The sequence below is a fragment of the Suricata suricatta genome, chromosome 2 (assembly GCF_006229205.1).
Source record: "Suricata suricatta isolate VVHF042 chromosome 2, meerkat_22Aug2017_6uvM2_HiC, whole genome shotgun sequence".
In the NCBI taxonomy this organism is placed as follows: Eukaryota; Metazoa; Chordata; class Mammalia; order Carnivora; family Herpestidae; genus Suricata; species Suricata suricatta.
Window position 1 is genome coordinate 172767582 of NC_043701.1, and position 12832 is coordinate 172780413.

Genomic DNA, 12832 nt, shown 5'->3' on the forward strand with positions numbered 1-12832 from the left:
AAGACTACAAAATTCCCAAATTTGGTAAAAAACATAAATGAACAGATACAACATGCTCTGCAAACTCCAGAAAAGATAAATACAAAAACAAAAATAAAAACAAAAACAAAAACCCCACACCCAAGCACCATATACTCAACCTGCTAAAATCAGAGATAAAGAGAACCCTTGAAAGCAGCCAAAGAAAAACAACACATTATATATGATTGAAATGTCTGCTCACTTCTCAGCAGAAACCATAAGAACCAGAAAAAAATGAAATGTCTAACGTGGTAAAGGAAAAAGCCGTCAAGCCAGGTATCTATATCCAGCAAAACATCCTTCAAGAAAGAAGTGAAACAGGGCCGCCTGGGGGGCTCAGTCAGTTAAGCGTCCAACTTCGGCTCGGGTCATGATCTCACAGTTCGTGGGTTGGAGCCCTGTGTCCAGCTCTGTGCTGACAACTCAGAGCCTGGAGCCTGCTTCAGATTCTGTCTCCCTCTGTCTCTGCCCCTCCCCTGCTCGTGCTCTCTCTCTCAAAGATAAATAAACATTTTAAAAAAGTGAAATAGGGGCGCCTGGGTGGCTCAGTCAGTTAAGCGTCCGTCATGATCTCATGGTTCGTGGGTTCGAGCCCCGCGTAGGGCTCCGTGCTGACAGCTCAGAGCCTGGAGCCTGCTTCGGATTCTGCGTCTCCCTCTCTCTCCGACCCTCCCCTGCTCATGCTGTCTCTCTCTGTCTCTCAAAAATACATAAAAACATTAAAAAATTTTTTAAGTGAAATAAAGTCATTTTCAGATCAAAAAGGAAAACAAAACAAAGAGAATGTGTCTGCTCCTTGCTCTGCAAGACACGCCAAAGGATGCTCATCAGGCTGTGGGAAACAATCCCGAAGGGGAACTTGGAATGTAGCACATCGGAAATTGGAAATGTGTGGGCAAATACAAGAGATGACTTTTTTACTCTTCATTTTTTAAAATTTTTTACTTGATTTTGATAGTCTTGTATGGATATGTAATATAGATGTAATAGGTATGACATCTATAACCTAAAGGAGAAAGCATCTAGATACAGCACATATAAGCACATAGGTTATGTATGTGTATGCGCATCCACTTGGATATACACATATAAAATGTACAGAGGTATGGTTAGAAAACAATAGAGAAATTATAGTGAGTTAAGGAACAAGGGAGAAACTTAAAGGAGCTAAAATTAATAGAAATGTAAAAACGGAGAGATTAAAACCAGGTGGTAATAATTACAATCAATGGATTTACAGAATCAGAAATAGCCACAGAAAACCCGAGGGAGAGCCTGGGATGTAATTTAAGGCCGGAGGCACACGGCAGTAGGAGCTCATTTCCCCCCACAGTGATGAAAACCACAGTATTATTACCTGATGCTCAGCCCAAAAGCCATGGGATGTCGGGACCTTTCCCAGGAGTTGAGAATCAGAAGGACAATTATTTATTCCGGACAGATTCAGCAGACAGAGTGTGGCACGGGGCCTGGCATCTCTTCCAGACTCTACAGTCTGGCCTTGGACAAATTATTTCCCCTGTTTGAGCCTTGATTTCTCCAATTTCAGTAAAATGGAGAATGCTAAAGATTACTTCTAAGTAATCTTAAAAAAAAACAGTATTTGAAATAAAGTTAGAGTATTTCTAAAATAATTATCTTGTTAGGTTTTTAAAGTTTCCACCAGAGCCAACAGCATAAAATTCTGTTTTTAATTTTCTTATGAAATTCTCTTCTGACCATAGACTCCCAAGTTATAAAGCTCTAATTGAATATCTGTATGTTTTCATGTAAAATAACTTTCCATTAATATACAGGAATAGTAGAGCCTTAGATAGATAGATTCAAAAGCCTTCTGATTTTTTGGAATGGTCTTTTCATCCTGGGGAAAAATCCTTTCTCACCTCCTTTCAATATATTTAGTTGAGGGGCCCTCTAGTGGGAGAATTTGCATACAACACTCAAGCAGTTCCTGCTTACAGATTTAACAGGCCAGGATACTGCATTTTGCATATTGAAAAATAAAATATCCGTGACTATATTACGACAAAATCCTCAAGATTCAAGTTATCAAGTTATCACCAGGTTAAACTTCTAGTTTGGACATAATTTATTTATTTTAACATTTATTCATTTTTTTAGAGACACAGAGAGAGAGCAGGGGAGGGGCAAAGAGAAAGGGAGACACAGAATCTGAAGCAGGCTCCAGTCTCTGAGCTGTCAGCACAGAGCCCAACACGGGGCTCGAACTCATGAACCATGAGATCATGACCTGAGCTAAAGTTGAACGCTTACCCAGCTGAACCACCCAGGTGCACACTGGACTTATATTTAAAATATATAAAAGGGTACCCACAGACAATTATAATGTTAAATTTTCTTCCATCCCAATTAATATTTTTGCCAAAAGATTAACCATATGCATGAGAATGTAAAAAATAGAGAGATCTTTATTTTATGCCCCAAAATGTACTCATAGAAATGGTACCTAGGTCCTGAATGATTTCTTTCTTTCCTAGAGCTCCTGCATATTTCAGGTGAATCTGAACACATCCACATGGAACATATGGGAAGTACACGAGAAAAATAAACCCAGGTCCCACCAGTGGGGGTAGAAGCTTCCCCATGAACTCCGAGATACGAATCTTCTGCGGGTGTTGATCAGGTAACGGTCTCCAGATTCAGAGGCTCCCACACACTCTGCTCTCCAAAATTTCTTTTTTAAAAAATATTTTTAATGTTTTTAATTTATTTTTGAGAGAGAGCAAAAAAGAGCATGAGTGGAGGAGGGGCAGAGAGAGGGAGAGAATCCCAAGCATGTGATCAATCTCAGGAACTGGGAGATCATGACCTGAGCCGAAATCAAGAGTCCACGCTTAATGGACTTAGCCACCCAGGCAGCCCTTTCCAGAATTTGTCTAAAGCAATTGTATCAACATGATAAAGGATATAGATGCTTCTTCCCTTAACTGAATGGAAAAGTACTGTAAATGACAAATATTTTAAATTTCATTCAGAAGCCAGTTTGACTTCATTTGCTAGTCAATTTGTTGTACCCAAGTTTGTAAAATCACCCCAAAACAAACACCAGAGACTGCTGGGGAGACCGAGTCACGCCTGCAAAAGCAAAGGGCCTTTATTACAAGCTTAAGCTCAGGCTCACAGTCTCCAGCTGACCAGCTGGCCATGTGGAGAGAGCCCCGAACAAAGGCAGGGCAGGGCCTTTTATGCCTTTGGGAGGGGGAGTTACAGGAAATGATGACAGGTGTACAGTGATCCAATCCCTGCCCCCCATCAATACTGGCAGTTGTGGGAGCCAATCACAACATCTGGAGTATTGACCAATCAGAGTGGGCCCAGGATGTCCTACATGGGGCGTGACTAGGCCCGCCTCTAGAAAGGTCAAAGGTATCAGCTGGCCTCTCCCGATTGGGTGCGGCAGGAGTTGTCCCTCCTTAAGGTGCGCCCTTTCAGGAGAAGCCGGCGCCTTCCCCTTTAAGTACAGGGGAAGGCTGGATCTGACCTGCAGCGGGCGGTGGGAGACCGCCCCCCTGCCGGTGATCAGCCCCGCGAGGCACGTTTCCACCAGGGCGGTGCACGGCGACCAGCTCCAGGACGGCTGGGAAGGCCTGGTGGGGAAGGCCGGGTAGGACCTGCATCCTTACAAATTCTGCTTTTAAAAAAAATAAATACTTGGGACGCCTGGGGGGCTCAGTCGGTTAAGCATCCAGCTTCGGCTCAGGTCATGATCTCACGGTTTGTGGGTTTGAGTCCCGCATAGGGCTTTGTGCTGACAGCTAGCTCAGAGCCTGGAGCCTGCTTCAGATTCTGTATCTCCCTCTCTCTCTGACCCTCCCCTGTTGCGCTGTCTCTCTCTGTCTCTCAAAAAAAAAAGAAAATTAAAAAAAAGATAAATACATGTGAAGCAATTTAATCAAGCAATTACTCTGGTCTTTAAACTGAATTTCATCAGTTATTAATTGCAACTTTAAGAAATTGATATAATTCATCCAAAACACCACGTCGGTTGTGGTCTAGGTAACCTCGTGGAGCGAATGGACAGCTAAACTTAACTTAGACATGAAAATCATCTTAGATTTAAATTTCATGGGATTAAGTAATTACTTTCATCATTAAGTTTTCATGTATTTTTTTCTAGTAGCAAGTTCCTAAAATGACTCATCATTAAATTTAGTTCCTTTTCCTAGAGGGGCAAGATAATGACTCATGAAAATTACATTGTGTTAGATGTGTTCTTATTTTCTTATGTAACTATGAAAAATTTGTGGCTAATGAGTATTTGGAATGCTTCCATATCTTCCCTAAGTGGGGCCCAAATCCCACTGTTTCTCTTTAGATGTTATTGTCATGTTATCTTGGCAGATCAAGGTACCAGGGTCCCATTATAGACATATTGTATTGCTGACTCATTCCAGAATATTCTGAAATTTACCCTCCTGAAGACTTATATCATACTGGAAACTTTTGGGGTCCTACTCCCCCAGGGATGCTGTAAAGAGGGCAGATGGGGCTATAAAGCAAGTCACAGCCTGTCTGTCCTGCAGCCTTGGTAAGACAGGCAACACTTTTCAGAGGAACATCAGATAGTTCAGATTAGCCCGGAAGAGCAGTTCCTCAGGGTTGTCAGTCCTGAACCACATGATTAGAAATTTTGTGTTGAGAGGTTAGTGGTAAGGATGATTTTCTTTTTTTTTTAATTCTTTTTTTTTTTTTAACATTTATTAATTTTTGAGAGACAGAGTGTGAGTTGGGGAGGGACAGAGAGAAATGGAGACACAGAATCCAAAGCAGGCTCCAGACTCTGAGCCGTCAGCACAGAGCCCAACGCAGGGTTCGAACTCATGAACCACGAGATCATGACCTGAGCTGAAGTCAGACGCTTAACCAACTGAGCCACCCAGCTGCCCCTGATTTTCTTTTTTTTTTTATTGGTACAGTCTTGGAGTTGGCAGAGCGTGTTTCACATGGAAGTACAGCCTGAGACTCAAACATCAGTCATCGGTGCTTTTGTGACCTCATTCAGGAGGTTTGGTTCAAGTTGGTGACATGGGAGACTCCTGAACTCACATCTCCTCATGGACACGCCAAATATACAGCTACATATGGGGCAAATCCCTCTGAAAGAAACCCAGGAACTAGCCGAGTGACTTCTACACATCAGGTGAAAAAACCCACATCAAAGCAAGTCTTGGCATACTCTCACCAATTGGGAGCCTCAGAACAAAGAAGCAGTTTGGATCATCACGAAGGTGTGAGGGGCAGCCAAGAGCCGAGGCCCAGCTGAATGAGAAAGCTCTCGTCTCCATTCTGGTCAAGCCTATGAGAGTTTTTACCAACACAGAGAGTCAAGGAAAATGAACACAAAGAAACAAACCAAAACAGAGGAATATGTTTCAAACAAAAGAACAAGATAAAATTCCAGAAATAGACCTTCGCAAAAGAGAGACGTGGTTGACCTGATAGACCTCATCTACGTCTCCACATTCATTCAGTTGGCCATTCCCAATCTCCCAGTTTCAAGATGCAGAGTAAGTGGAATTAACTTTGTGTAGCTCAATTGTATAACTCAGGACAACCAGGTTCAATTGCAGATAGTGTCCATATTTCGACAGTAGTCACGGAAGGAGGTCAGAGTCTCTGGGTCATGTTTGCTGGATGATGCCTAGGACAGTCCTGTTACCTTGATGCACAATGTCAACTTCGTAGATCCAAGTCACATGGATACAAGTCACATGGATACAAATCACATGAACCACGACTACACATGTGGTTCAGCTACTTCCACAATCCCCACAACGATTAAGGGTATCTCTGGAAACACCTACCACCTCCCTGTAACTTCCTCTCTGTGTGGCTTTCATCAATACTTAAGGAAATCTGGGTGCAGTCAAATGTCCTAGAAGAGATATTTGGTATTTGGAATTTCCAGCAGGTTTATTTGCTGGAGAGAAGTTCTCCATAACTACTGAGCTGTTTTCATGGTGCCAGAATCTCCTACCATTTGGCAGGAGCTTAGCAATTCCCTAGGAAGCAAATGGTCCTCAGAGCCAGGCCTTCTTGGGTACTTGGAGCAGCTGAATATTGGCTGAGCTTACTCCATGCCAGAGACTGTGCTGAGCCTTCATGTGCATTGTTCTGTATATTCCCCACAATACCTCTGCCATGGAGTTACCATTACTGTTTCCATTTAACAGAAAAAAAAAAGTTTAAAGAGGTTGAAATATATTCTGTAGATTCCTTCTGATCACAAATGGCAACTAGGAAATTTCACTTCAGAAAATGATAGGAGAGGGGGAGGGTTTTCTTGGCCTGTAGGCAGACCCATTATAAAGCTGGTGCTTACGTGCATTTTCATTTTCTGAAAGACAATGTGCCTGTGCAATTACGCGTTGGTATTAAGATGATGTGTAAATATTGGCTTAAGGGTTGGATCTGCCAAGACTGAGAAAATAGGAAGATGCCATTGATGCTGTATCCGTACGTAGATCCAGTTTCCATCATCTCCAAGGGGATGAAACTTGACCCCCGTTTCCCAAAGTGAGCAGCTATTGTTCCTTAGTTGGCAGTTTATTAACTTCATCTCTTCCCTTTTAAAATATATCAGGTTTGGGAATGAGCTAAATTAGGGCCATCCTGATCAGCATTTCTCAAACTTGAATGTGCACACAAACCTCCTGCAGATCTTGTTACATTGCAGATTGATTCAGCAGGTACGGGTGGCTTTTGCATTCCTAACTAGTTAGCTTCCAGATGATTCTGATGCTGCTGGTCCATGGACCACACTTTGAAAAGGAGGAATCTAGATTTCTTACAAACAGAGGGACAGAAATATCGTGTGTAAAAAGAATTCTCTCCTACCCTCTGTAGACAGAGTGTGGGACTATAAAACCATTATTTGTGTAGAGAGATTTCCCAAGGAACATGTTGTTTTGCTAAACCTGCTAAGTATTTTATATTATCTAGTTCTTCTTTTTTGAATTCAATAGAGCTGCAAATAGTAAAGATTTCCAGTGTTCTGTGAGGATTCTATTAAGGTGAGGGAAGATAAGAAAACTGTTGGGGGCACCTGGGTGGCTCTGTCAGTTAAGGGTCCAGCTTCACCTTAGGTCATGATCTCACAGTTCGTGGGTTTGAGCCCCGTGTCAGGCTCTGTGCTGACAGCAAGCTCAGAGCCTGGAGCCTGTCTTTGGATTCTGTATCTCCCTTTCTCTCTGACCCTTCCCTGCTTGCTCTGTCTCTGTCTCTCAAAAATAAATAAAAAACATTAAAAAATATATATATATAAAAAGAAAACTGTTGGAGAAATTATGTCTGTTATAAACATTGAGTTCATGCAGATTACCCACTAATGACTTAGATTCATCAAAAGGAATCTTTTTTTCTACATTCTTCACAACTTTTTCTATGATCTAGCTATTCAAAATAGCTTTTGCGAACTAAAAAATGAATCATAAGGCACAGACTAACCTTGATGAGTATACTATGTCTCTCAACATGATTCAGATCCAACTGAAAGTAGTCTATCCCATTGTTATATCCTTATCAGGATACTAACCAGAAAAAAGATAACTGTTCTTAATGTGTAATCAAGTCCAATTTCATAAAAGAAGTTACGGTGCAGACACTTAAGAAGTGGTTATTCTGGTAGCAGTCTCAACCCAGATAGTTTTGTAGGATATTTTTGCCCTTCTGTAATATTTAATTGAGAAAAGGATTTTTCATGACATGGCAGTGACTAGGGAATGATATCACCCATAAAAAGATTGGATATTATTTCCAGTAATTCTTATGACTCATACAATTTTCTCATACATTTAAGAAATACTTTACATAACTGCTTGTTCCGGAAAGGATATGTTAGAGAAAATGTAATTTAATTTAACTTTAAACTATATTTAATTTAACTTCAATTATCCAAATGACTGCCTCACCTAAAATGTTTTCATCTACATGCTTAGTACTCTCTAAACAGTTATGATCATCATATAAAAACAAAAAAATGCAATTGGCTTAATTATCTGATGTATTAACTATGATTTTCCTTATGTACTATTAATTATTTGTCAATTATTTCTTATAATCAAGCTTTAAAATATATACTTATCAAACTCAGATTTGATGATATGTGTCCTTCACAATTAAAATGTCAAGTTGTGTGTTAAGTATGTGGTATTAATTAGAGGTGACGTCTGGCTTAGAGGAAGGAAAGTTATTGAGTTAATGAGAAGAAATAAAATAGATAGTTCTTCAAAGCCTTGTAGAAACACAAATAAAATGGGAACAGTTCATCAGGATAATAACAATAATATCTATTAAGTGCCTACTATGTGCCAGGCCCTGCTCTACATGCTTTACCTGTCTCATTTATTCCTCACAGGAACCTGATGAGGTAGGTTCTAGAAAATTCTTATTTTACAGATGAAGAAACTCAGATACAAAGAAATAGACACCAAGTCTAAGATTATATCAGCACACAAAAGTGGGAAAATGATCAGTGTGTACCAACAGTGCTGTTGGGATCCACGCCTAAGAAATCTGGTTTCTGAGCCCACACACTTCACCAGAGAGGTGTAGGTTTTGTGTTTAGACCAGAAGTTTGCAAATTGTGGCCCATGGGCCAAATTTGTCTACCACCTTCAGCTTGCAAACTGGTAATGGTTTTCACATTTTAAAAAAATGGAAAGAAACCAAATATTTTTGTGACACATGAAAATTATATGAAATTAAAATTTTATTGTTTATAAATAAAGTTTTATTAGAACACAAACCCATTCAGTTGTTCCATATTGCCTATGGTGGCTTTCATCTTTTAACAGCCAAGTAAAGTAACAGCAGTGGGCACCATGTGACCCACAAAGCCTAAGGTATTTACTACCTGGCCCTTTATAAAAAAAATTCACCAACTCTTGCTGTGAACCACAAGAGAAGAAAACTAAGAACAGAGAATTTGAGCAAATGGCACAGAGGATCCATCCAAATGGAGTGAGTGTGAGTCACTCAAGTTTACCTGGCAATGGTAATGAGTGAAACCACATGCATTAAGTAAATGGCAATCAAAAGCAAAGAAATAAGTGTCCAACCTGCTCTTCCTGGAGCAGAGCTTTGGGAAGGAGTTTGGGAAAGGTCTGGACAACAAGAAAGGATAAGATCAAGAAGGCTGGAATTGTGCCTCCAATCTTCTGATTACAGGACAACATGCCTGCTGTTTCTTCCACGGATTTGGTCAAAACCTGAGCCACTAAATCAAGGAAGGACGAAAATCTCATCTATCTATTACTATCATTACCTTGAAGGGATTTTGGACTGGAGACCTGCTGGAGATCTTCCTGGGGACTGGGTTAAGAGTGAGGGAGATATAAATGGACTTGGTAGAGCAGGGGTGCAGCATGCCCAGGCTTAGTGGGAAGAGGGCAGAGAGGCCCCCTTATGTGTCAAGGGAGCTGTGAACCCATGTGCCCTTCCTATAAAGTGTCAGTGTTGCTAAAAAACCATGTGTCTTGACTGGGAAATTTCAATAGATTGTGTTTTCTAACATTATTAAGATCACTCCCAAGGAGAGATTACTTGAAGATATTTCAGTACTGGAGAAGATCAGATACCAAAGTTTTGTCTAGCCTCATTGGTCCAGATGGTCCCGTGCTGATGTGTTTGTACGAAGACCTGTGAAGTGGGTCAGGCTAATTATCACAACACCGGAGATGCAAGTCATGTTGTTCATGATTTCCAAAATACTTTCTCAAATGATTAGGTTCTCTGTAATGATGAACGATATCCTCTATGGGATCCCTATGGGATCGTGTACATACACAAAAGTCAAAAGTGGGAAAATGATCAGTGTGTACCATCAGTTTGAAGAACATAGTGGGATTTGGGGTCTAAACGACTAGAATGATACAGAAGTGAATGCTTTTTTAAAAATGTCTTTTATTTATTTTTTGAGAGATAGAGAGAAACAGTGCAAGCAGGGGAGGATCAGAGAGAGAGGGAGACACAGAATCTGAAGACAGGCTCCAGGCTCTGAGCCTGATGCGGGGCTCAAACCCATGAACCGTGAGATCATGACCTGAGAGGAGGCCAGATGCTTAACCAACTGAGACACCCAGGTGCCCCCACAAGTGAATGCTTTTATATTAAAGTTAGGTTTGATCAGTTTCTTGGCCTTTCTTTTCAGCACAGATTGTGAAATACTCAGAAGTTTCACTGAGAAAAATTCAGCTGTCTGTGCCAGCAGCCATTGGTGACAGGGCAATGCAGCTTAGCATAATCTGGGCATCCCTCTGAAAGGGAGTCAGCTCCCCCCCTCCCAGGATATTACGTGAGTGTTTCCCAGACTTGTGTGTGTTTCAGAGTCACCAGAAGTTCTTCAAAGGACAGATTCTTTAGTACCATCCCTGAAAAGTGTAATTCGGTGGGTTTAAGGTGCATCCCAGAAATCTAAACTATTGTAATGTTCCTCAGGATTTGGAGCCACTGACTTATGCTTCTGTTATTTTTCCAAGTACCTGCTTGGATAATCTTCGTATAACTATGCGTGGGTTGGATTTCCCCCTATTGAGAAATCTATAATAATAGCCTCAAAAAATGTAATAATTGCCAATAAAGTCCCAATAGCATCAAAGAGAAACTCCCGAACTCCTAGTCAGCTTCAGTGAGGCCTGTAGTTGGTAGAATAATGCCTCTCCCATCCACCAAAGATGTCTGCACCCTAATCCTCAGAACCTGTGAATATGTTATGTTATGGCAAAGGGGAATCTAGGTTGCAGATAGAATTAGGCTTGCTAATCAGATGACTTTAAAATAGGGAGATTATTCTGGATTATACAGGTGGACCCAATGTAATCACAGGAGTCCTTAAAGTGGAAAAAGAAGGTAGAAGAGGGAGAACCGGAGAGATGATGTCATCAGAAGGACTTGACTCCACATAGCTAACTCTGAAGATGGAACAGGGTCACATACCAAGAAATATGGGTGCCCTAGAAGCTGGAAAAGATAAGGAAACAGATTCTTCCCTAGAATCTCAAGAAGGAACATGGTCCTGTAAAAATCGTGATTTTAATCCTGTAAAAACACTTTGGAATTTCAAAACTGTAAGAGAATAAATTTGTGTTGTTTTTAGCAACTGAATTTGTGGTAACAACAGAAACTAATGCTTTAGCCTTTAGTGTTGCAGTTATCAACTTAATGTAGGATGGGCAAATACAATACAGACCACTGCCTTTCTACCCGCCCAACCCAGACCCCTCATTGCACATTTATTTCAATTCTCTTTCCATTGTACTTACATGTGACTCCAGAATATTCCTCATCTCAGGGATCCACATAGTCACTACCAGCTGATTATAGCAGATACATGCATCATAACCTATGGCTATCCTTGGTTTAATGCCTCTAGTAACTGTGATCTCTAGAGCAGTTTCTGTTATCAGAGTAATGATGTAAGTTGTACGTATCTCTCTCAATTTGTTTAAAAGTCTAGAGTAGATACTACTAATGTTCTTGAACACACGAATTCACAATGTTCTTGGAGCTAATGTCAGGAAGTTGATTAATTCACTAAATAAGTACTTACAAAATGTTAACCATGTACCAGGTCTTACTATAGGTATTGGGAAACTGAAGTTGAAAATACAGGTTTGATTCCTACCCCTTAATGCAGTTTTCTCTCTAATTCAGTGTTTCTCAAAGAGTAGCCCGTCAGACAGATGATGAATCAGCTAGCTAGTACTGCATAACAAACCATCCCCAAACTCGGTGACTTAAAATAAAAGACATTTGTTATTGCTCCAGGGGTCAACTGGACAGTTCTGGTGATACAGACCAGTTGGCCTGTCCTTGCTTGGTCTCACACATGGGTCTGCAGTCACTGGCAATCAGCAGAGGGCTGTCTGGTTTGGGAAGCCTCATCTGGTTTGGCTATCTTCCACATGATCTCTCATCCTTCTACAGGATGGCCTGACCTTATTGATCTGGAACTCCGAGGGGTTCAAGGAAATGAATGAAAGCAAGAAAGGCCTCTATAGGCCTAGACTCAGAGCTGGAAAACTGTCATTTTCACCATTTTTATTGGCCAAAGCAAGTCATGAGATAAGCCTAAATTCAAAGGTGGATAGACTCTACCTCTTGATGGTAGGAGCTAAAAGGTTATATTTCAAGAGTCTTAAATATGGCACAAAAGCAGACACATAGATCAATGGAATCGAATAGAGAACCAGAACTGGGCCCACAAATGTACGGCCAGTTAATTTTTGACAAAGCAGGAACAAGTATCCAATGGAAAAAAAACTGCCTCTTTAGCAGGTGGTGCTGGTAGAACTGGAGGGCAACATGCAGAAGAATGAAACTATGAAACTAGACCATTTTCTTACACCATACAAAAAAATAAACTCAAAATGGCTGAAGGACCTGAATGTGAGACAGGAAACCATCAAAACCCTCAAGAAGAAAGTAGGAAAAAGCCTCCTTGACCTCAACCGCAGCAATTTCCTACTCGACACATCCCCAAAGGCAAGAGAAATGAAAGCAAAACTGAACTATTGGAACCGCATCAAGATAAAAAGCTTCTGCACTGCAAAGGAAACAATCAAGAAAACTAATAGGCAACCGACAAAATGGGAAAAGATAGTTGCAAATGACATATCAGATAAAGGGCTAGTATCCAAAATCTACAAGGAACTCACCAAACTCCACACCCAAAAAACAAATAACCCAGTGAAGAAATGGGCAGAAGACATAAACAGACACTTCTCCAAAGAGGACATCCAGATGGCCTACAGGCACATGAAACGATGCTCAACATCACTCATCATCAGGG

The 12832-nt window shown here is 40.8% G+C and overlaps 1 long non-coding RNA gene across 1 annotated transcript; it reads left to right on the forward strand.

Annotated features, from left to right (window-relative positions):
* Positions 1 to 3483: 3483 nt before the first annotated feature.
* Positions 3484 to 6242, forward strand: LOC115273716. The gene is made up of 2 exons (XR_003900916.1): positions 3484 to 3646; positions 4959 to 6242. It is a non-coding gene; the product is annotated as an uncharacterized LOC115273716 (long non-coding RNA).
* Positions 6243 to 12832: the final 6590 nt, after the last annotated feature.